The 24,918-nt window shown below is 40.1% G+C and overlaps 1 protein-coding gene across 2 annotated transcripts in view; it reads left to right on the top strand.

Annotated features, from left to right (window-relative positions):
• clcn2b (chloride channel, voltage-sensitive 2b) overlaps window positions 1-24,918 on the top strand; it is a 176,357-nt gene that overhangs the window by 26,606 nt on the left and 124,833 nt on the right. The window lies entirely within an intron of this gene.

Raw genomic sequence — 24,918 nt, 5'->3', positions numbered from 1 at the left:
ACCATTGTCAATCAATCTCCTCCATGCCGTGTCTCCTGTACAGTACAGAATGCATTCAGCTTTACATAAATCTTTAATCTGTAGCAGTGTGACTCTGAAGTGCTGTACTGTATGTTTGTAAGTTTTCTCCCCAACAAACACAACAATGTCGACGAAACGTTTTGCACCGTCAAAGGCACCTGCGGTAGCACCCAAAAGGCAGAGGAAGATGCTAACCATCTCACAAAAAGTTGGACTTCTGAACATGCTAAAGGAAGGTAGAAGTTACCATATTTTTCGGACCATAAGGCACACCGTATTATAAGGCGCATTAAGCGAAGCAAAACAGTCAAACTTTACTCAGTTCATTCTTCTTGCTTCCTCTACTTCCGTACCATTCATTCATTAATGTTGAATTCTCTCGCAGCTGCTCTATTCCCATGTTCTGGACCTGAAAACAGGGTTTGATCTTTGGTTTCATTCTATATTACTGGACTTATTTTTCTACAAAGGTTTGAACTTTGAGAGTGTTTAAAAAAGAGAGAAAAGTGTATAAAGTGTCTGTCTGAGAAAAGTGTATAAAGTGTGTAGTGAGGGGTTTTACAGCCTTAAAACACCTATATTAATTGTAAAAAATAAGGCTGGCTACTTCGCAGATTTCACCTATCGCGGGTTATTTTTAGAACGTAACTCCTACGATAAACGAGGGACCACTGGACATTGAATAGAAAACAGTAGACTGTTATGGAAGGAAGTGGCTTTTGTCTATCCAACCCCATTTAGTCATGCCTTCTTCCAGTTGTTCTTAATGGTTAAGATGTATTCCCTCACTGAATTTGTTTCCCATCTGGTGCTTGTCACTGGATGCTTCAGTATTCTATACATTTAGAGAGCTAATCCAGCATGTGTGTCAGCATACATTAATTACACATTTGATTTGTTGATCTGTGTTTGCATGCATGCATAACAATGTAGTTATGACAGTAATCCTGTGGAAAATCATTGTAAATGTGCAATAGAGGTTCTGTTTACAGTATATGTGACCTCCCCTTCTTATCCCGTGTCATGGTAAGAGTTTGCAATTTTTAGGACTGATAACAGTATTAAACTAGTAGACCAAATCAGAACAATCGCAAGGCATATTTGCCAACAGTCCCTGATTAGTTTAATTTAATAAATCCCAGGCTGTCACGCACACAGTTATTAACTACAGCAGTTTGTTTTTACAGCAGGCTTTCACTTGCCCACCTGCCAACATACTCTATCTACCAGCATGATATATCTGCAGTTAAAAAAAAAAGTGGCTCAGTCACTTGCCTAAAAAGCAACACAACATATTGTTATGCTTGAGAAGTGCACAACAAAATCTCTGCAACAGAACGTATGTTCTCATGACTAAGACTTTGTCTCAATGGAAAGTGTCATGGGTTAAAAAATGAATAAAAACCAATTCTGAGGACAAAAATGTTACAGTGGTTATAATGTAAAATTTGTTTTGTTGATCATACATTTTGTTGCCATTTTGGAATTTAATCTCTCTCCATGATACTGTAGCTACAAAACCACAGTGAAGCCAATGAAAATCCAGCTGTCTGTGTGAAGATGAGTCCTCAGGTCCACCCAGCTCTGCTCTGCACTTCTTGTTCCCTCTCTCATCTCTCTCTGTGTTCGAACTGTAGCTGAAATATCTCCCCATTTTATTTTTACCGCAGGTGGGTGTTTGTTTTTTTTGTAAGTATGGCACCTACGGCTCTGCTCATTCTCCCAAAGCTGGTCCCCTGCGCCACTCTTCCCCGTGATTTATGTGTGTGCATGTGTGTCGAGTTGCCAATCTTTGAGGAAGGACAGATATGAGAGTGTAGGAGGTTTTTAAAATTGCCTTTCCTCTGTCTTTGCTCTCGAATCTCTGAGTGCAGGTGAGAAGCTATGCTCAAATGGCTGATATTAAGCTCTGTGCACGTGTTTGTGTGTGCGTGCATTTGTGGGTGGTAAATTGGAAGGAATGTTTGTATGAACACCACAGATTGTATATAAAAGATTTACTTGGCCACTGTGACATTACCCAGTGGTTTTAAACTCTGGATTTTGAAGCTTTAACGTTAGCCCTTTGGCTGATGGCATGTTGGGTTTTTTGAAGCCAGAAGTGACTGTGGTAGTGTCAGAAATGATTGACTTATCCTCTACTCCTTACTCCCTGCTATAATGGTCATACAGTGTAACGGAACTACAGCTATAGTAATACTCACTACATTCAAAAAGTGCAACCAAATGGCAAATCCCAGCTAGTATGACAGATTTTTGGAAAGAGTCCATATTTAGACAAGAGGGTGGAGTGCAGAGTTATTGGCAAAGGCTAGCAGCACACTTGGGTCCCAGTGATGTAAATTTTATAATCAATACTCAGTTTTTTTGTGCAGTGGAGTGGAGTGGAGATGATGCCTTGCAGATACCTGTCAGCTACAGCTACCTTTTTATAAGTGACCACACTCTTAACTTAAGGACCAGATTACTAACTAATGTTTTTTGGTTGTTTTTTCTTAAACACCAAGTTTGTGCTGTTGCAGTGTGTTAGTAAATCTAATCCAAAACCAGATGGGTGTTTATATATTTAAAAAAAAAAAAAAAAGAAAAAAGGAAAAAAAAAAAAAAAAGGGAAATTGGTCTTCTGCTGTTAAGCCGGGCATTTTATCATGGGGGGCTATGGTAAAGGACTCTTTTGGTGGCAGCCTCTGTTAGCTGCTCTGGGAACTGCAGTTTTTTTGGTGCTTCTGCATCTGCTTCATTTTTCATCCCTAGGAGGTTGCTGCTTGATAAACAGATTCAGCCAAATCCTCAGTCTGTGTAGATGGAAGTTTTTGTATCATCTCTTTATGGTTGCATATTGTGTCCGTTTTAGCGCAGTAGTAGTTAGCATGTCTCTATAATCCTGCAGTGTGCATGACTCGTATTGGTTGTAAACTACCTGCTGCCCTGCTATGTTCATGTTCAAATTGAATCAATAGATGTTATTTGTAGCCACCCCATGTGACACACACACACAAGCTTTTTTTCTTTTTTTTTTGTATTTTTGATGCAGCGACGGTCTTGTCTGGCTTGGGTGTGCTGCAATTTGATTAACACAAGCCACCTCACACACACACACACACACACACACACACACACACACACACACACACACACACACACACACACACACACACACACACACAATCCAAGGACAGACGACCTTGGAAACACCTTGCTCCTGTTGCAGTAGTCGTATGTTCATTATGACACTTGAATGCACACAGATGATGATAAGAATGTGGACATTGGACACAGTATCGCATCCATTAATGGCACTGCATTGACAGATTAGCGCCTGTTAATATCTCGCTGTTTGAGCCTGAGTGGTGACACAGAGGAATATCAGAGCACAAAGATTTTATGGACACACATACTGTAAACCACCTCTTGAGAAATATCAGAGCCTGAGAAAGCAGGATGTGGAAGCGTTATAAAATGTTTCGAATGCTGTTGTCATGTACTGCAGCTGTGATAAAACTTTGTTAGCTCTGTCCTTAAAATGTTGATGCTCCTGAGCTTTCAGACAGTTTTACTGTAGCTGGCTAAGATTTCAACTAAACCAGCTCATGTTTCAGGGTCTGTCAGCCCAAATTGCACACTGTTGCAGTGTGGTAGAATATGTGTAAATGTATTTCTTTTGCCTTATTCATAAATTCCTCCCTGAAATGCTCTGTCCATTTTTCTGAACTTCTGTTTTAAACTGTTAGTCTGTTAATTTGCAAAAAAGGGATTCAACAACAGATGACATAAAAGATGGATTTAGCTCTCTGGGTCTTAAAAGCCAGTGTGGACGAGCCTTGAAGCATTCTTTCCTACAGAGGGGAATGGCTGAAGCCTAGAATAGAATAGAATAATCCTTCAATTGTCCCACAAGGGGAAATTTGGTTGTATCAGCAGCAAAAAAACACACATAGACATTAGGGTGACATGGATAATCTTCTACATTTATATCTTCTGTAATCTTCTATTATAGTAAATAATGTCTTTTAAGAAAGAATTTATGGCTTTAATTATAATACTTGATGATGTATGTCTATTTTGTAGTTGTTCCAGGGTATTACAACATGACAAATTTGGCTATTTTATCATATTGATGCACAAACATATATCCAGGTCCTACAGTGTCCTGCTTTTACCCAGAATTATCTTGTTTCTAAAACATTAAAATTTACACACATTCAAGTTTAAAGAGGAAGTCTTTCAAACAGACCTATGCTTCTTAGAAACCATTAAAATGTAATGGTATGCAACAATAATGAGTGATTGGTCTTTACAGTTGTACTGCAGCACCTGTGCAGGTGCTGCAGTACATACATGTATGTAGGCTACTTTTATATATTAAAAAATATATAGTTTTATCTATATATTGTCTTTAACTGTACGAACCTCGCCTTTGTAGAACTGCACAGTCAAATCAGCCCTCTGGCACACATGCTTTTCCTACCTCTGTGTTGAAGGGTACTTCTCTCATTGTGTTCATAAGTTGAAAATTGAGTTTAATATTTGCACACATGCAGGTTAAGTTGTAATCCTCCTCGCCTTGCAAGTTACCTGTAGCTTAGTGCAGCTGGATCATGCAAATATTACACGCTGGCAGGTCGGAGGAAAGCAAGTGAAATGAGATATCGTTGCGTTGGTGAAGCTGCCTGGAGGTCGATAATTGATGCAAATGCGAGGTGGCATTTAGAGCTGACTTGCTCATTCATTAGAAATCAGCCTCCTGTGGTATAGCTTCAAAACCTTCATCGTGATATAGAATCGACTAGACATAAAGTGCAGTGAAATGGAAAGCAAGCCATTGTTTGGCACCTCTTTAGAAGTATCCTTGCCCAACATTGGTTATGTCTATATATATTTTTTTTTCTAAGATGAGTATAAATTTCCTTTATTATGCATATGCATGTATATATGTACCTTGTATATATGCACATATGATAAATATAGTAAGACGATGCAATAGCTAGAACTTGGTGTACTCAGTCGGTTTTCTTTCCTACATTTGAGTAAAAGTGCTGAATATTTATTAGATCCAAGAATCCTACATGATCAGCTCACTTTCACTCTTGATGGGAGAGCAATGCAATTACACCATCTCGAAGTGCAAACAATATTCTCACCCTCTGCTGCAATGCTCTACAGGGATTCAGTACCGTAAATGAAGCTTCAGGGATGGACACACACACACGCACTCGCTCACACACACTCTTTAGCCCAGCACAAACAGCACTGCTACTGTGATTAATAAATACTAACACAAATTGTACTGGTATACATTTATTGAGTTTGTGGGTGTGGACATTGATTGCCTCTTGTACCTCTGAGAACATGATAACCCCACTAAGCATGTATACAAAGCCCACAGTGACCATAGCATGACACATGCACATACTCGCACAAAGGATATATTTGTGTATGCATATCTAAATGCCCTGTTGATATAGCCCTTAATTGCTTGTTTTTAATATGCTCCATGCTGTAGGAGCCTCTCTCTCACACACACAGGCGCTCTCTCTCACACACACACACACACACACACACACACACACACACACACACACACACACACACACACACACACACACACACACACACACACACACACACACACACACACACACACACACACACACACACCTACCTCAGGGGTATTTGCAGTAACAGTTAGCAGTGCAGGCGTTAGTGGCCTGTGTGAGGGGGTGGCCTGGCTAAAAGGAGACTGATTTAATCAGTTACGTGGTTGTGTGTACTTCTACAAATGACATGCACTTGCTTTGAGACAGATGGTGATCATTAACCTTAAATTAATTACAGCACACACCTCCCTCTCACTCCCCGACTTTTCTCTTTTCTAGTAGAGATGCGCTCGGAGGCAGCCGCATTGTCTTCCACAAGATGATTGAGTGCGGGGACGAGCACGAGTTCACCTTGTGAACTTGTGTAATACAGCAAGAGTGCAACTGGGCTCCAACAGCAAGTCATTTTAAAGCCAAAAGCTAATCATTTTGGCTCAGAGGGCAGGAAAGAGCAAATTGAGGCACAATAGATACGAGTCTGGAAAACTCCTTAGCGCTTCTTTAAATAAAAATGATAGCAGTGTATGAGGAAGTATGGATCTCCCACTCCACTCCAAAGTCATTAAAAGGCCTGTGTTGTGTGTGACAGTTACAGTGACAGTTAATTTTCATGGCTTTAGAATTGTAAGGTCAAAGCACATCAGTAACAGTCTATTGTAACCTTGATTAACACAAGCTGCAACAGTGACTCTGCAGGAAATGAATCTGCAAATGACTGACTTAAGATGGCAAACATCTGGCGATTCCTGCCTTTAGTTGTCCTTCATAGTACGCAGAAGAATTTTGTGAATATCTTGTGACAGCTGGTTTGATATCCAAGAAATTAGGAGGCTCTTTGAGACACCATGATAAATATTTGCTGACACAAAATAAAGATTATCGTGTCCTTTCTTTTTTTTCTTCTTCTTTTTTTTTCTGCATCTTTTTATTGTCAGGCCTGTATTGCATTAACACCAAAAGGTTTAGGTACAGAATCATTTTACATTGTGGGCCACATATTGTTCATTTTGATCTTACAGTAAGTGGACCAGACCAGCGAAACTCCCCATTCTGTCAGTTTAAAGACGTTTAGCTGCATATTTAATCTCTGCAATGTCGTAGTGAAGGAAAAAGAAGTGCACTGTCAACTGTACGTGTCAGTTTTTATACATTATAAAGAAATATTGCTGCAGTAAACAAATCTGTTAAACAGCTCTGTGGGTTTAAATTTTGGGAAATAAATATGTTAAAGGTTCTTGGTAGCTCATTGTGCAGACTGTCCTAGAATTATTAAAGTCATAAAAGTTTTACTGTACATTTATTGTTTAAAAAAAAAAAAAAAAAGTAAAAACTTCTATGGCAGATTGTAGAAACTACTTAATTTCTGTGGCGTATGAATGGCCATGGGGAGAGGGGGAGGGAGGAAGGGAGGGTGTCTTTATTAATCGGGAAAGATTTAAAAGTTCTGAAACTGCAGTTGAAAGATTATTTTTACTTATTTTGTGCCTTTATTTTTTCCAGAGCTGGCTAGTGGGCCGTATTTGAGTCTTTACTGGGCTTTATGTTGTACACCTGTGATGTACTGGGACTTTATAAAGTTATTTTAAAACAAGATGCAAGATACTGTGGCTCCATAATGTAGTAGTTTACAAGTGAAAGGTTCCTGGTTTGATTCCAGCTGGAGACACAAATCCCTATGCGGATTCGTCAGGAAGGACTTCCGGGGTAAAACTCTACCAAATCAAGACCATGGTGACCCTATGTGACAATTTAGCAGCAGAAAGTAGCATCACTTTCAAACATAAGACATTGTGGGCCTTAACTTTTGTGTGGATGTTACTTTTACATGTATCCATCCACCCCTGCCACCTTCGTCCAAGGAGGATGACCCTCCAAACTACCCAGACTCAAACATACCCTATCCGTGGAGGCCCTACACTGTAGCACAGTGCACAAAGGATCTGCTGTAATCCCAGTACCACACACCACAGCATCCTTCCACATGTCCCACGGATGTCAAGGACATGTATTCACACACTCCTCTTATGTAACCCTGTCAAAAACATGTTGGTACATAAAACCAGTGCGTTAGTATACCTCAGCCATGCATGGATACACAAACATAAGTTCACACGTTGTACAAATTAGTCACAACATAACAGTAAATCCTCTGTTTCAGAAAAAAAATACTACCTTAAGACTTTTATTAAGGGCAGAGATTCAAGCTGTAGGGGATTGGTGTGTTTGGCACAAGTGTAGCTCACATGGCTCAGTGGACTAGCAGTGGGGCATTTTGATGAGAATCTCCTTGCCTGTGTTTGTGTGTTCCAGTGAAAGCAGCACAAGTAAAGGTAGCTCGTGACCCACAGTGCAGAGGCCAGACTGACATTCGCCTCACTGTGCCCTAAAAATATGAAGTCCTCTTTAGATGAGAGCATGCAGCCTGTGCCCACTCATTATATGGACAGCGAGTGTGGACAGATTCTGTGGCATGTAGTGAATGTCAGCAACATAAAACCTTCAGGTTTCTGTGTGACTTCTAAGCTTATGACTGCCTTAAGTCGTGGTTAGATCAGTTTGGGTAATACACCATGCATAGCAGTTCAGCTAACGGCCATATCCGTGATATGACAAGTGCAGACTCACACAATAAAAATAACTATGAAATTATATACATTCTGTTGCACTTTTAAGTGATCCACTACGCATGCTGGATAGTATTGATTAGACGTCTGGTTCAACATGGTGATGAAACTGGAAGGCTTTAGTGGCTAAAAATGTGTGCTTAAACTTTTTGTTGGCTATGTGAGGTCAGATGCGTTTTCTAGAAAAGATGGTACTTGAATGCAGTGTTAGTCTGTTACATAACCACTGTGCGAGTTAAACACTCATTATTGTCCTTTCGTACTCTGACAAAAGGCAGCTGCTTTGCTCTGAGTGCTCTCTAAACCGTTAGTGACCTCAGACTCTGATCCGGGACCAGTTCAGTCACGTACTCTCTCAGGACCCCTCCGGAAAGGACTGAGCTCTGCAGTGATAATGTTGGAGGGCTCACTTTTTAAATAAAAGATTGACTACGTTTTGGAGGAGAGATCACTTATTATTCAATGTCACGCTGTGTATTCTTGAAAAATTAATACCGTTAACCCTCACTGAACTCTGTTTGATCGTTAACTCAGAAAATCTGATTTTTCTTTTTTTCCTCTTGAATATTCTGCGCTGATATATGGTGTTCAGTCGGTTATCCTAATAAAACCTAGAAAGATAACTGAGTAGATTGATTTAAACTTACAATATCTATATTTCTAAGTAGAAACATCTTGATTTTTTTTTTTTTTTTTTTTTTTTTTTTGTAACTAATGCCACAATCATGATGAATATTGAGAGATTATTATAGTTTGGCGCTAACATTTCAAACAATAGAATGAGTCTCTTTCGGACTTTGATTACCTAAGATTTCCTTCACTCGCTGTATTTGTGTTAACCAGTTTTTGGGTCACCTTGTTAAAAGGATGATCAGTATTCGAAGCATATGTTTGTAGCAGGAAAAGGGGGAAAAAAAGCTATTGCTAATGAAAGTGCAACATTTTTTTTTAACATGCTCTAAAATTTAAACATGTTCTTTTTGTTTTCATTGCCTTTTATACTTATTTTAAAAAAGCAAAATAAAACATATCCATCAAGAACTTTTTTTTTTTAATTTTTTTTTTTAGACTGCTAAGCTAGGTTAGCTACCGTACTATATAGTTAGCCAAACTCTCTTAGCTTATATCTCAACTGTCAAATATTTTAATCACTAACTGAATTACCACTGTCACTTAATGAAAATGATTCATTTATAGCTAGACATAAGGAAAACAGTGCATTTTTATTTTTTTGTGCTGTACTATCATAATATCATGTAATATTCTGATTAAAAAGATGCTACCCTACTTTCTTTCTCCTTTTTAACTTCCTCTAGCTGTCTGAAAGTACTCTGATATAACTGGTCAGCTAAGTGGATTTGCAGAGGCACCAGTGTGGAGCAAAGCATCAGTGGTCCAAGTACTTAATGCTCAATGATCATTTAATTTTCAAAAGGCCATGCACGACTGATGCCAGATCAATATATGTAGATTGGCCGTGTTATTAAATGGGGATCATGGAGGATTTTAGGTCTTTCTGTCTTTAGTGAATGTTACACCACAAAAGCTGATATTATTGCTTGTTTTACGGTATGATTTCACACACATACAAATATATTTGCAGGTTATCCACCCGCCCCCTACTTGTCTTCATCAGGTGTATAATTTTAAGGATTGTTTTCTTTTTTCTTGTTTCTAATCTCCTCCCACGTGATAAAGCTTAAGCAGCTAATCTGTTTATAAAATGGGGTAAAAGTCATTCCTGCGTGTGTGCGTGCACATGATTTTTGTCGGTCTGTGTGACTTTCGGTGTTGTTAAGCAGAACTCTGATTTTAAATTCTGCGAGCACTTCCTGTTTTGTGAAAAGGCTGTTCTTAATCCCAAATATTCATTCCATATATTTAAACTACATTTATATCTGTAAATTTATCCATATTTGTATTAATCCATGTTATTTTCTTTCTGGTCTTTGGATTGGACTGTTCCTCTTGTTTTTGTTTCTTCTCAGTCTCTCTGGTTCTTGTTCTTCGTCCTCTTCATTAACATTCAGTAACAACCCTTCTGTTAACATTGCTTCTCATCATCCTCGTTTCCATTTCTTCTCCTTTTTTCCTCCTCTTTTCCTCCTCCTCCTCGTTCCTCCTTCCCAGAATCCCCTTCCTCAACCTCTTTATTCTCCTCCTCCCCTGCTTGTTCTTCCTCTTCCTTCTCTGCCTCCTCCTACTCCCACTTCCCATCCTGCATCTTCTTCTTCCCCCATCTCTTCCTCCCCCAGTTCCCCCCCACTTTTCCTCCTCTACTTCCTTCTGCTCTCCTTCTCCTGTCCCTGCTTTTTGATAGTCATGTCCTCTCCTTTTCCACTTCCTCCTTCCTCTTCTGCCTTGTACTAATTTTATAATCTTGTTTTCCTGAAAACAGAATCCATCTATTAATAATAATAATAATAGCTTATTAAATTGGAAAATTGAGGCTAGGAGTGCAACTATTTTAAATCACATCATTTTGAGCATAGATGGAAGCGGTTTAGGTTTTTCATGAGCAAAGGCAGGACTCTTATTAGATTAATTGGTAAAGGGGTGTTGCTGGTGGGTGGTGGTACAGTGCAGCAATATGCTGAGAGCTGCAGGTTTGTCTCACACACAGGTTGATTGAATATTGTCTCAGGCAGCCTTTATTTCATTAGAGATATTGACACAAAACTGGCCTGCCTGGCACTAAATGGTGGCCCTCCTCCTCCTCTTCCTCTTTTCCTGTGTGTGTGTGTGTGTGTGTGTGTGTGTGTGTGCAGCTGTGAGCCTTTGTCATATTCTTGTTTATCCTCTCACCTGGGTCTGTATCTGACTTTTCTCACATGATTTTTTTTTTCTTCTTTCCTCATGCTTAGTGGAGTCCTGTTTGTGTTATGATTCTCATATTTCAGCCCGTCTTTCTCCCTGCGTAATGTTTTCACATGCTCTCACCGCCGCCCTCTCTGGAGGGTTCACACCACTTGTTGCACAGAGCCCAGCCTTTGTCTTTTGTGCCATTTTTCTGTGGATTTGTCTGTTTTACGGTGTTTGTGCGTCACTTTCTCAGGCTAGTTATTGTCACAGCTGTGTTTTCTCAGTCAGATGTCACTGATGAGTTTGCCGGACAGTGTGTCCTCAGCCCGCGTCTGTGTGAGAGTGTGAGAGTCGGGGCCGGTACAGGGCAGTGCCATGGCGGTGTCTTCCCACGTCCTGACTGAGCACGCATGAGAGACGGAGCGAACACTGAGGGTCATTGTGCATAGTCGTCTTTTCTCAGCTCCTTTTCTCACTGGGACTCCATTGTCTGTCCTCTGACTGTCATATTTCATTTCATCTTCAATTCAGCACTGGCATTTGAAAATGAAACGTTGTGGTAACATAGTGACGCAATTATCAGTTTCTAATCAATACGATGAGTTGGAATCAGCCACTGTCACAATATATTGCTAGCACATAGCTGGTCTCACAGAGCAGCAATGCATTATAACTTCACATGATAACCTTACTTACCCCTCATTTATCTGCTAAACACCTAGGACTCATGAAGAGTACCCCTGATGAGTCAAACAGGCTGTCGAATCTGTTAGAGCGCCTACATATTTTCATAAAAATATCGTGTGTGTGTGTGTGTGTGTGTGTGTGTGTGTGTGTGTGTGTGTGTGTGTGTGTGTGTGTGTGTGTGTGACCTGCTGGTGGTTGGGATGACTGAGAAAGATGCAGAAAGACTCAGAGACCTATTCAGATTGCCTAGGCTGTATATTCTGATTGTCATGCACTTAAACCAGGCTAGTAGCCTGATCTGTGATCAGTTATTTGAAGGCTGTCATTTAACAGAGCAGTGCACAATCACATTCTGTACATAGGTGTCTGTTTGCTAACCTGTGAGGAAAGAAAGCTGCTCTTCCCTGAGTAACCTGATATCAGGTATGTGCCTGGTATTTAAAATAAAATGTAATAAAAAAGTCAAGTAATAGTTTTAAAAGACTTATAAATACTCAGTTTCTGTTACAGTCCACTTAATTTTGCCTGAGTCGATGTTTAATTTTTAATAAAAAATTTTTGACTGGTTGATTTGTTGAAATTTTTTTTTAATATTTCATTTTTAATAAGCTAATGAAACATCTTAACAGGATTGTCCCCTCATTGGTTGCTCTATTAGTCTGGACAACCAGGTGTCTTCATGTGGGACTGCACAGCAGTTTTAATCCCTTTGCCTTTCACAGTCTTACAGATTTTGATTGGCTCATGTTTTTAAAAATCCACATCATAAGCTACTGCAAAAAAGAAACGTAGCTCCGATAAGACTGGAAACTTGTAATAACTGGTTGAAACTGGTGGAAGTTAATTCTCAGAATTTTATTATGAGTTTATTTGTGAGTCAAAAAGACACGTGCCAGTGAATATTTGCATCACTACTGAAATACATGTGGTCCTTAAATAAAACTGCAACTGACAGTTTACAGTTTTATAGGTTATCCATAGAAATATCCATAACTTAGTCTTAAGAGCTTCAAAAGAAGCCGAGTGGACTTTTTCATGTTAATGGGAGGGTTGACATCCCACCCCCCCACTCCCCACACACAGACACACACCACTGTCTGTATGTCTGTCTGCAAAACCATTTACCTAATGGGAATCTCTTAACCACAACTTCCTCTTTATGGACTCCCTCACTGCAGTGCCCTCAATCTCACTACTGTGTGTGTGTGTGTGTGTGTGTGTGTGTGTGTGTGTGTGTGTGTGTGTGTGATGGATTTTATAGGTAGGGGTAGGCTGAAGGAAAGAACACTGTGAACAGCATCATGGTGGTATATGTTTAGAAATGTGTCCACTGTGATGGAGCACAGTTATTGAATAGCAGTGCATTTGATCTTGTTTTGATATCAGATTTCTGACTCTGTGTGTATTCTTTCTGTAAGGCCTTTATCTCTGGCTGCCACTTTATTCTAAAACTGTCCATTTTCTGGTTTCCTCTTGTAGAGAACTGAATTATTCATGGCTAAAATGATAATAAGTGCTGAGTGAAATTAAAGCCCGTCCACTTGTAAAATGATTGGCTCATCATGGTGTAACTGATGGATTGTGGCTAGAGGACACTGCAGACTGTGGTTGTGCATGCACCGCCATGATGTGTTTACCACCATCTCATATGGTAGCAGTATCCTAGGCTCCCATTAGCAGTTGCGTCAGTAGCTCGTATCTAAGTTGAAAACTCAGGACCCAGCCACGCTACACCGTTAACAGTTATTTAGCCTGATATGTACAAGTTTTACTGTATTTCATTTACAATGCATACTTCCTGGTTATTACATTGATCTTGAATCACTGCTAGTCTTTTCCTGTAACACTGTGATTAACACCTAACACTATTGTAGCACTGTCCCAAATACTACTTGTGCTCCGAATATTCTGGGCAGCTTGCTGAATGAAATAAAAAGGACTTTATCACTGGACTCTTTTTGCACTACAGACCTCAGCACAAAACTGTGCTGTTCATCATGCTTCAGTTCATGTTGCTGCTGCTGACTTAGCAACAATATTCATAGCTTTTCTTTTTTTCTTTAAATACCACTTTTCGATGATCGCTGCTGTGGCAGTGTAGTTTCAAACTTTAAAAAAAATTGAAATTCAAATGCATTTACACTGAAACACAATGTGAATAGTTCCTTCTGTGGGTTTTTTTGTGGTTTTCAATTGATTGTGTATTTGTGATTGTGTAATTCTTTTTATGAACAAATGCATATTTGTCTCTTTTTAGAGGTCTTTATTTGTCCGCAAAGATCCTTGTAACTAATACCCAACTTAAGATCCAAGACTGTGGCCATGTAGTTGGTTGCACTTTGTTTTCCCCTAAAGGGAACTGGTTCCCATTACCATTTAAACAGTGACGACAACAACAACAACAACAACAACAAAAAACAACAAGCATGGCAGGTCCTTGTCTGCAAAGTTTAGTGCTAATTTTGTTCTCAGTCACTACTCTGAACTGTGTTGTTGAAGATCTCAGCAGCTTGTTAATCAAGACAGATCGTTAACTATTTCTGTAGCTTCTGTGTTCCTTTTGATCACCTCTAAGTACATTTGGCAACCCATAGCACCCACAGTGGATTTAATTCAGTTTAGCAACTTTTAGCCAGCTAGCTTTGACCCGTCATCGGTATGTTTCTCGACCTCCAGGTCAGTCGGCTTGCTGTATCAGGGTTGTCATTGTTTTCAGCCTTGTGTTCATACACATACCAGTTATGTACTGCAAAACATCAACACATCAATTGGAACCAGCACTGAAAGTTGTGCTTTAAAGTGAAATGAATTGACAGAAATGCCAAGATAATTTGCTGAATGGCACTAAAAAACAAGGTGATGATTCTCCATGCTCCCTATGAGCATTTAACCAAAGATTTTAACGGGGGGAAAAAATAAGCATTTTGATTAGGGCATTTAACAGGCGTATCACTGGCTGAATTAATTACAGGAATGCAGTTTGAAAGCCTTCTTCAAAACCACATGTGGCTTTAAACCTTGGAGGGGACGACCAAGTGATGAAAGTGAAGTATTTGGAAGGAGCAGGTGTGCAGTTTGCCAGCAGTGCTGAATGTGCCCAAGTAAATATGGGTTTTCTTAATGAGGCAACAGGAGAGTGCAAGTTCCCCACACGCGCGCGCACACACACAGTCCACAGGTGAATATCAGTGCTTTGCAGCGTCTGTGGCTTTTCCTGTGGTGGTTGTTAAGACGTGGTGCTAATACCAATGTGCAGCTGCCAGTGCGCCGTTGGAACTGATTACTGGGGCAAGTGAATGAAGCAGGAATGGACAGAGAGAGGGAGAGGAAGATTCATACTGTCTCTGTAGCATGACATCAGTGCTCGTCTGTCTACATGTAACTGATATGAGGAAGTGAGAGACTGCTGCGTATTGGACTGAATAATCTTATTCATTTAACTGAAACTCTGGAACATAATTAAACAGCGTATTGCACCAACTGGAGGTGAAGTCGTTTAAAGACAGGGTCACTATTCAAGCACCCCCTGTTGCTCACATTTTGCACATTAATTACATTTATTTGCTTTGGTTTAAAATGTGTGAAACCCCAGTCATTAATCACTAGCCATTCCTCTAGTGTTCACAGCTGCACGGTTTCATTCTTCCTGCTTCTTTCCTCCTGCCCGAACACACAGTTAAAATCTAAATTCAGCTCACACTGTAGGATAGATTCTGTATGGACTGCCAAACTTCTTAACACCCCCTCACACATATATCAACCTACCCCACCTCTTTCTTTTACCCCTCTTTGCATCGTGTCCATCACTGCACGGTGCTTTTCTCCAACACGTCCTGCAGCTTTTCCTGCCTCTTATTTTTCTGTCATCTGTCTATCTGTCAGTCTTTCCCTCCTTTTTCTGTTTGTCCAGCTCTGGGTCAGTGTGAGAGAGGCCTTGAGGGTTGGCATGGCAGCTTGGCACAAGTTCGCAAGACTCCCTAGTAGCCCCCCTGGGGTCCCTCACAGGAGGATAGGGAAACCTTTATTTACTGTAAATCCTTTTATTACACTGCTCCTTGTTTTCTTCTTGCAGTCTTTTCCTTGGCCACTTTGATTCGCTTATAGTAGTAAAATCCTGCTGGTTGTTAAGCATGTATTCATTAGACCTTTTAAGAATTACTCAAGATTAGTAGTAAATGTTTAGTAGTAAAAGTATTTGACAGTCAAGTTCAAAAGTAGTTTCAAGAGCTAGGTCCACATTGCCGCCAATGAGTTGGACTTGTTCTCAGTGGGCTGCCTTTGTCCCTGATTCTCTTCATAATTTTCATGGACAGAATTTTTAGGTGTAGCCAACTGGCAGTGTTCTGTTTTGGTGGTCTCAGGATAAGGGTCTGGAACAAGTTGCTGCCCCAAGTGAGGAAAGAGTACAACAGGAAATTGACAGATTGGGGCTGTCTGCAGTAATCTAGTTCTTCTTCTGGTCTGTTTTGGTGAAAAGAGAGCTGAGTGTAAAAGCAGACCTGCTGTCAGTCTGCCTCCCTGTCCTCAACAATGGTCACAATCTCTGGGTAGTGACCAAATGAATGAGATCGCAGGTTGAAGCAGTGGAAAAGAGATTCCTCAGAAATGTTTCTTGCCTGTCCCTTAGCCACAGGGTAAACAGCTAACTTGGGAAGGCCTCAGAGTAGAGCTGCTACTTTACATCAAAAGAAGCCAGTCGAGGCGGTATTGGCACCTGACTACGATGTCTCCTAGACACCTCCTGGGTGAACATGTCCTACTCAGAAGAGGCCCCAGGGCAAACCAGGACAGGGTGGAGAGATTACATCTCTTGGCTGGCTTGGGAACGCTTTGGTATCCCCCCTGGGTGAGTTGAAGGAGGTGGCCACGAAGAGGGCATATGCAGAGGTTGCATATTCCTTGATTATACTTGATTATACTATACTATTGCAGACACAGTCACAGACAGATATCTGGACTAGTTCTTTAAATTCTCTTTTCTCAGTTTTTCCCATTTCTCTTTGGTATATGTTTATGTAGGTCTAGTCCAAAAATGGCTGCCTTGTCTGGGAATTAATCTTTCTAAATGGAATTCATTAGAAAATACCTAGACCCACATCCAGAACCTCTTCAGAGCTGAACTGAGACAAGTATTCTAAAACCTTTACGCAAATCCACCCATAACTTTCTGAGTGATCCTGATTAAAAATAAATTTTAAAAATTAAAAATTGAAACTTAATCGGTCACATAAACTTCTTGGCAGAAGTTTAAAAAAAACAGTAAGCCTGCAAGGTTACAAAGAAATAAGCTTATCATAGAACTATATTCTCCTTTAGTCTGCTCGAGGCTAGCACAACGACACGATTTACTGGCTGAATAATGGCTGGTTAGGTGGCTGTGTGGTGAAAGATGCGTATACTCTTTGTTGATTTGGGGTATCACACATGAAAGTTGGCTAACAGCATATATAAATACAGCATAGCAAGGAAACAGATTGCGAAGGATTACATCAGGACATTATGGCCCATCATTCAGTTGTTATTATAGTGAAGTATAGTCAAACCTAAACCCAAATTCCTTAGACTTGTGTCGTACAGTACAGATTGACTGTAGCCACACTGAGGTACGTTTACTTGGCACGGCTCACACTGGACCTCATTTTGACTCTTTTGAAGGAGTTTCACATGTCTTTTAAAGTGCTGTAGTCATCTTTAGTGCTGTCTGTTTTACTTTGTTTAGATAAAAATATCTGTGAGTCAATGTAACATTGCACAGTTTAGGTGTAAAGCAAAGTTCTGCCAAATAGTAGCAGATTTGAAATTAAAAAGTCAGCCAGCCATTCAGAAATGGACAAAGGTGCTGCTGTGCTCAGTAATGTTCTGTGAACATTAAAATCTCAAAGCGGTGCAGTGTTTCCCCGCACAGCTTTCTTCTCATTAGGGTGAAGAATCTTTCACCAAATTCCTCCTTCTGTCCCACGCCGTCTCACCGCGCACCCTTTCTTCTTCCAGTCCTCTAACACAGTCTCTCCTTCAGATTAATTGCACAATGATTCTTTTAAATTCTCTTCTTCCTTCCTTCCTTCCTTCCTTCCTTCCTTCCTTACAAGTATGCTGACACACTTGGACTTGTACACTTAAAAAACAGCAGGAAAAGATGTGCGTGCGTGCGTATGTGTGGTGGTGGGGACTGATTTCTGATCACTAGAAGAATGAGTGTGTCAGAGCAGTGCAGTGAAAATCACTAATGTGTGCTGTTCTTTCTTGTCAGTCTTCCTTTTAAAAACATTCATTCATACAATAACAGGTAGAGGGGACACACACACACATGTATTCATATCTTTGTGGGGGCATCTAATTGACATAATACTTTCCCTAGCTGCTTACCCTAACCATTACAACTGATTTCCTAATCCTAACCCTAAATCTAACCATAACCTATTTGTAACCCTGAGACTTAAACCACATTTTGAGTCTCAAAATTGTCTTCAAACTCATGGAAATGTAAAGGCTGTTGGTCCAAACAAGTAAAGTAAACTTCCAATTTTTGGAATCTGAATGTGCCTGTCATTGTTGACTATAAAATCCTACAGTGTCACACACTTTTCTCTAACCATCTTTATGTAAAAGCGACATTAAATCATACAGCTTTGGCTGAACATGGGTGGTGACACTAAGTTGTCATTCAGACTGCAGGAGAATGTCAGCTTCCAGGCTTCCTCGATGCAGCATCAAGCCCATTTTTTTTTTTTTTTTTTTTTCATTGAAGTTTAAATATTTTCAACTCACGTGGGCGAAAGTTAATTTCTACTGGTGTCACCCAGCCCGAATTAGCGTCTTCAATGAGCTCTGTGTGTAATTGTGTGAGAAAACTCTACAATTACAGTTGCACTACTGACTCAGAACAAGTTCTTGAGACATGCTGCCTGGCCACAAAGGAAAACAAATGTGTTTATAGATGGCCACAAAGCTAGCCAACCGTTCAACATGCTGTTCAGACAGACAGCAAATTAGGTTAGCTACATTCAACTTGACTTTATTTTTTATGACAGATTATTTTTCAGGGGTTTTTTGGTTTGTTTTTCCTTATGTTCTTTTTTGTTTTCTTTTGTTTTTTCTCTACTGTTGGATCTTTAAAGCTCTAAGTGAGAGAAGATATCTTTAATATGGTCATAAGAAGCCCCTCCCATGTTCTGTTTGCAAAAGGAAAAGAAAAGCTGGCTTAAAGTTGAACACTCCCAAAGACAAGCAACATGTGCAAAGGATCAACTCTGATTCATGCAAAGCTACTACTAGAATCCAAAAATAAAAATACAAAGGTAGACATGAGGGGGATGTCATTTAAAATCAAATTCAGTTTATGTGTGGACAACTGTGTTTACAGTGTACACAAATCTAAACCGAGACGATAAATACTGATGATGTCAGTTCAAGTGCAGCAAAGACAATAGAAAAGAAACAAACAAGCAAGGGGGAACAGGTGTGTATGTGTGTTGTGCTTGTCTAGTTCACTGATTAACATTAAGACTTGGTGAAACTTGGAGGATGTGACAACAGCAAACCTCCTTGATTGGCCCTTCAACTCAGTCAGAATGTTGTCTTCACCTTCTGTTTTATGTCCTCTTTACCTTGACTTGTTTCCCTTCTCCAAACTTTTTCTTTTTTGATAACGGTATCAATAAAACATGACTTCCTGTCTTATCTCTTACCTTTTGATCTTGTGTTCTATTCTCGGAGTCATAAACAGTTTCAGATTTCACCTGAAATGTCCTGCATCATTGGCAGTTGTTGTCTTAACACTGCCCTGGGGCGTTTTGTTGCCCTGTCTGCTGAAAAATCTCAGCTTTTAGAGATGCATGGTATTAAAGTTTGTTTCAGATTTTAAGTAATATTTTACTGTTGTAAACATGGAAATATGCACTCAGTGTACCTTGCCCCTGTCAAATAAAGCACCCCGCCAGAGATCTTCAGATACTGTGATCTGAAAACAGGTGAAGCGTTTTCCTTTTCCCTAACCTTCCACGTAGGGTTCTTTTTTGTTTTTGGTTTTTTTGGGGTTTTTTTTGTAAGACTTCAAGACTTTGTTAAGACTACATCTAAACAAAGATGAGGAACAACTTGGGAACTATCTGTCTCTGCTGCTATCTTACCTGTTTGAGTGCCTGTCATTAAACAAGGTGGCTTGACCCTGGAGTCACAGTTGGTTTCCGCCTACCCAATCCTTGTCCCTTGTTAATTGCATGTTTGTAATTTAGTCTCCGAACTGCGTTTAAACCATGTTAAATAGATTTCGTGGTCTTGCAACAAACTGCCCTTTTGAAAGGACCTTTCTTCTCTGCTTCTTTCCAGCAGCTAATACCTTTAATATCAATACAGGCATTATTTGTCGTCTGTGCCCTCTCTCTTGCCCTTGTGGGCAGGACAATGAGTCCAGGACAGCCCGTTCATCTGGGATCAATTAACCCAGGCATTCAGGCTCAGCCAAATGCCCGTTTCTGACTATGCTCAGCATAATGATAGGCTTTCAACCAATAATGTCTTTGTTCTGGATGGGTCTGTTTGTTTTCTTTCTTTGGTCAGATCCGAGTTTCAAGGGGTGCATCTGAGAAGGCCTATTTCTGCCCTCTTGTTTTTGGGTCTTTTGAGTTTCCGTTGCGTTTGAAGCTTCCTTACTTAATTAAAACTTAGGGTTGGCGATCATGAATGTGGCTGAGAATGCCATGCAGAATGGCATCTTGGGTTGAACAGCGGTTGGCATTTGATGTCAGAAACCCCAAATCGCTCCCCAAATGTTTCCCTTCTTGATTTTTTTTTTCTTCCTCTGTTTCCCACTGTTTGTGTTCATTCCTGTCCTCCTCCCATATTGGACTTTAACATGGACCCGGCGAGGTATTTCCAGGCTTGTCAGTCTATTAATCCTTTCTACCAAGAAGAGTCTGCTATTAAGAAGTGGTTTTCAGCTGGAGCCAGATCCACATTTTCGGACCACAGATTCATCAAGAAACTTTTTAAATGCTTTCAAAGCCTTTTGATTCTGTTCATCTGGGCCTTTAAAAGAAAGTCCCGCTGTTCTGTGGTATGCTAGTGTTTCCCAGAGAATTGCATTTTGTTGACGGTGGTTGTCGGATGCATGCGCATGTGTGTTTTCACAACTGTAGGTACATGTGACCTTCCACAGATGAATTACTAAATTATACCATATATTTAATATTTCAACTTCCAACTACTATGTTACAAATACATGCTGAGTAATAAAATCAGCTGTCTTTCCAGTGAGTCACCTTGTTTTGGAGGAGAGTCAATAACCGTAGCTGTTGTCCTGCTCTGCAGCCTCAGTAACCTCGCTGAGGCTGCAGGTTCCTCTTTGAAGCATATCTCTAGAGCAGAACAAGCTTTGTATTCCACCTCTATTTGACATTTCAGTGTCTTTAATTGACCACTTTGCCTAAAGGAAGCTGGTGTCATTAAGCAAAGATGTGGCTGGTTTAAGGACCACCACATAACAGCTGGCCTACAGGCAGAGAGACCAGTTAACAGCTAGCTGGTTTGCTGCGACTGATCTTTCAAAACAAGAGTGAGGGGATCATGCATGGCACTGTCCACTCAGATCAGGATTGTTGTAGCATTCAGAAGTTGGGGAAATCTTGACTAAAATCCAATAATGATGCACAGAAATGCAACTACTTGAAACAGCTACTTGAAAATTAAGTGTTAATACAACAGTGGAAGTCTAATGACTTGATTAGACTGCCACTGACATTGCCTTTGGTTCTTGCCGGCCATTTGCAGGTTTAGACACTTCATCTGGGCTTGAAGTATCAAGCCCAGATGGTTTGATAAGACTGAGCCGGGCAGTTTCAGGTGCTCCTCAGTTAAGCAGCACATGTGCTGGGATGTTGGCATGCGAGGTCTTTTATACAGTTATGTTGCAGGGACTAACATGAGGAACACTGGAAGGAAATTGGTTGAAAAAAAAATATTGAAGATTTGCTTATCCTAAGCACCTGTCAGATAAATATGTGGGCTATTTCAGTGACTACACTGGTGGTTTTGAAAGTTGGAAGACTTTAATCTCAGTCTGTTGGAAAATTATATTTTACCACCTAAAAAAAAGTCCTTGGCCTTTGGAAATCTTCTGCTGCACACTGTCTTAAAGTCAAGTGATCACTTAATTGAATTTGGCCTGAACACATACTTCCTTAATTTGTCACTTTATAGATATGCATATTCAGGAACTTGGATGCACTTAGATTTGCATCTAAGTCCCTAGATCTAATCTAGATCAGTCATTGTTAGCTGATACCTGATCTATTTAATGAAGTCACTACTGGGACTTCTGGAATTTTATTGACTTTAGTGACATAACTGCTATGGCTTTACAGAACCCACACGAGCTTGATAAGGACAGAACCTGCACAAGAGTAGTCAACCTTTTCACAGCACGGTTGTAACAAGAGACACAATGTGACTGGAGCCAACAATAAATGTGACTCAAAGGCACCTTTTCTGTGAACTGAAAGACCTGCATTTATGTCTTTGACCTCCTGTTTTGACTGAACCATGCCTACAATTTGAAATCCTGTGCTGCTCCTCACTCACCCTGCGCCAACCTGTCAGCTCATACGGGATTTGCAGTTCACACAAACTTATGCAAGAATGTACATGGGTGTGTGTGTGGTTAAAAATACCCACAGAAATATTTTTTTTTTTGTGCATGGCAGACAGTGTATACAAAGTGCATATTGCCCGTGGGTGTGAGGGTGTGTGTGAGAGTCGATGTGCATGCTTTTCCCCTTTGTATGTTATCAAAACAGTTTCTTTTGTCAGCCAACAGGCACCAGTTTCCAAGAATTTTTATCCTGCTTCCTGTGTCTGTTTTATTCTGGCGTGCATGGAAACGAATCACTCTGTGTCGGATCTGGACATTTGATTATTAAGAAAGTGAACACACAACACAGTCATGTGAGCCGTAAAAGGGAATGTGCCCTGAATGATTTTTGTTTTTTTTTCCTTCAACGCCATATCAACTAGTATTTCCAATTTAAAACCGATGATAGTTGGTGTCTGTGCTCAGCATGAATTATTCATTATTTGGCTGTTCTATATTTCACACTGTCCATGGGCACGCAGGTGCACATGCACGCACGGCACTCATACACACACGCAGTCATAGTAAGTTTTACACAATTCTTCTTCACTGTATTTAGTTTTTAACCAAAACACTTGAGATTTTCTTTTCAATCAAACTATAGCAAAAATCAGATCTCTTTTAATGGTGAAAAAAAAACCTGCAATAAAAAAATAAATAAAATAAAGTCACAGGATATGACATTTTAAACATTCTCAGTCAGACCACAACACATATTTCATCATGTATTTAACTGAGCCCCTTTCAGCCCCTTTAACTGTTTTTATTGCTCGTAAGAGCAGCTGTTAATTGCGCAGCACTTTCACAGTGGTTTATTTCCATAAATGTTTAACTTCATTAACTTTTATAACACATGCAATTGAACCATTAAGTTAATGTACACCTCTGAACGTAAAGGCACTCTTGGCCGTGTAGTGCGGTGCTTCCATTGATGTTGCAGGAAAGCTTGAGCAGGAAGAAGAGTGGGAGTGGGATTCATGGAACGATTAGGAGGGAGTAGAGTTGGAGAGCCTGTTACAACTTCACAGAACAGGCATGTTATGTGATTCCACTGCATTGTGTTTTATTAGACGCATTCCCAGTTCAACTTTGGGGGAAGACACAAACCTCAGATCTCTGGTCTGTGCCAAATCAAGCACCTGGTGTGGCGACCCATTTGGAAATAAAGGAGCAGCCAAAAAGTACCAAAAAAAAAAAAAAATAAATCTAAAAATCTGCTAAAAATCTTCAAATCTCAGTGACTTTCACCTCAATGAGAAGAACGTCACTTAGGATTTTCAAATTGATACCATAGGTGCATCTACTAGGAGACTGAGGAGCAGCACTGGCTGCTGTCAGTATTTTTGTAATTTACTATAGGCAATATTCTCAAACAACTAAACCACCACCAACAGTAACCTCAGTTACACTTTTAACACTGTTAATTCCACCACTACGTTGTAGATTTTACCCACCAGTGAAAACAAAACAGAAGATTTTAATGAGAGTACATTGCTGCTGAGCCCCAAAGGGACAGCTTGAACTATACAGTATCTAGCAGTGTGTTCTTATTCTTGCTTCTATTGAACATGACCAAATATAGTCCGATACACTTTTTGGGACCTTTCGCAACCAAGTGAGCTCTCATAAAAGTATATACTGAAACACTTCAGGAATGAGGCTTCATTATACTCCATTTCCTTATTTGCCCTGTTCACTTCGGGCTAACACTGTGATGTGTGCAAAATTTTGCAAAAATCTGAATGTGTTTGCATGTCAAGAATTGGGTTTTTAAGTATCCAAATTTTGAACATCACACAGCAACTTTGATGCAGCCTTGATGGCCTTGATGGCCTTGATGGCCTTGATGGCCTTGCATGACCAGCTTCAGGAAGTTTTAAAAACCTTGCTGTGTTGAGAGTGGAGGGGGCGGGGGCCAAGAGGAAATCATCAGTGCCCCAGTTCCTGTCCAATACCCAACATCACTATGGGAGGGAAAGCTGGCATCTAGGTGGTGCATAAAACTTGACATTTCCTGCCTCTTGTATTGCTGACTTGACTTCTTTTCTTTTTTTCTCTGTGTGTGTGTGTGTGTGTGTGTGTGTGTGTGTGTGTGTGTGTGTGTGTGTGTGTGTGTGTGTGTGTGTGTGTGTGTGGCAGCTTTTGGAGAGAGTCAGTTTGAGATGGAAGGTTCCTGTACTGAGGTCACAGATTACAGCCAGTAAGGAGTTACTGAGTTTATTGCTGAGCATAAATTTATTACGTAAACCTGTAAAAAAGTGAGGAAAAGCAAGGAAGCAAAGCAAACTAATAGACATACAGTAAGAACTCACACAGACAGGAGGAACCCATAGAGTAAACAAACACTGAGTCATAAGGAGTATTTTATAATACTACAATATAAAGTTTCTTGAAAGTCAATCTTTTCTTAATGAAATCAATCTTTTATGCTCAACTGTGGTTAAATTTACCCAGACCTAACCCTAACCTGATCTTCTCCACAGCTGTATGCATCAACAGCAGTATTTGAATGGCACCATTTTAAAGGAGTTACCCTTTAGTGGAAGAATGTGGCCTGGGA

The sequence above is a fragment of the Oreochromis aureus genome, linkage group 14, assembly GCF_013358895.1.
Source record: "Oreochromis aureus strain Israel breed Guangdong linkage group 14, ZZ_aureus, whole genome shotgun sequence".
NCBI classification, from domain to species: Eukaryota; Metazoa; Chordata; class Actinopteri; order Cichliformes; family Cichlidae; genus Oreochromis; species Oreochromis aureus.
This window is presented reverse-complemented; position numbering and strand designations above follow the sequence as displayed.